Here is a 1,407-nt window from a genome sequence, read left to right as displayed (position 1 = left end):
GTTCCCCAGTCCCTGCAGCGTCTGTCCTCTGTGAGCTGACACGTACACAAAGGTTCCCGCGTGCAGGGCACTGCGGTAGGCGCTCAGCACGCATGATTCATTCATCCTCACCCAGTGAGGTTAGCACAGTGGCTGTTGTCATCACAGATTCAGAAAGTGGGGGATGAGAGCCCAAGTCACTGGACCAGCCACTCATTCATACCCACTTCTGACAGATATGCACACCCACGTGCACTAACGCGTAGGGCAGAGCCACTCACTAAAGAACTGTAGGTAGGGCCGAGCCCGTGGCGCACTCGGGAGAGTGCGGCGCTGGGAGCGCAGCGACGCTCCCGCCGCGGGTTCGGATCCTACATAGGAATGGCCGGTCACTCACTGGCTGAGTGCCAGTCACGAAAAAGACAAAAATAAATAAATAAATAAATAAAAGCAATAGTGTGAAACAAGCAGCTGGGAACAACCCATGCTCACCCAGTAGGACTCATTACATCAGTTACGGTGCATCTGCATGCTGGGTTACCATCCAGCCATTAAGAAGGAGGAGGAGCTCTACTCGCATGTGTGTGCACACGTGCATGTGGAGCAACTGGCCAGGCACATCAGTCGGCAGAGAAAGCAGAGTCCGGAGCAGTGTGCCAGTGTGACACGTCTCCCTCATGTGTGTGTGCATGCACGAATGCACACGCATGCACACGCATGCATGCTGTGGCCCATAGAGGCTCTCATCTGCAGACAGACTCCAGAAGGAGATACAAGGAAATGGTGGCAACGGTCCCCACCACCCCGGGGAACAAGAGACTGGGGCCGGGAGGGGAGAGAAAACACTGCACTATGGCACCTGTGTGTGGTTCAAATCTCAGACAGTGCCTTCTGAAAATGAAAAACTGTTGTTTAAAACCTGTAATGCAGTATGTGAAAGAAAACTCTACATCTGTCTGACTTCGGAGTGCAAACTCTTCACTGTAAGAGCTACTGCCTAGAAGAATTTGGACTAAAGTATGCATGTGAGTGTTTGCGTGATGTGTGTGCATATGTGTGCATGTAGGTGTGTGTATGAGTGTGCATTTGTGTGTTGTGAGTATGAGTGTACATGTGTGTGTGTGTGTTTGTATGTAGGAGCAAGTGTGTACATATAAAATTTCAGAGCCTCCAGCTCCTGGTCCTCAAGTCCTGTTTCCGGGAGGTGGGCCGTGACAGCCTTAACCCCTAACTGTCCTCCCACTTTCTCCCCTTCCCCACTTCCTAGATGGCTGAATGGAACAGGAGGGGTGGGGTTGTGGGGGAATGCTAGCAGGCTGCCCACTCAGGCTTCCTAGGGCAGGACTCTGCAGAGCCAGCCCTGCTGAGGGAAGGCGCCCTTCCCTTTAGGACCCCAGGAAGTCCCCAGCACAACACTGCTCTAGCAGG

Source organism: Cynocephalus volans, chromosome 3, assembly GCF_027409185.1.
Source record: "Cynocephalus volans isolate mCynVol1 chromosome 3, mCynVol1.pri, whole genome shotgun sequence".
Classification (NCBI taxonomy): domain Eukaryota; kingdom Metazoa; phylum Chordata; class Mammalia; order Dermoptera; family Cynocephalidae; genus Cynocephalus; species Cynocephalus volans.
The sequence above is the reverse complement of the archived record's forward strand: the minus strand, read 5'-3'. Positions refer to the sequence as shown.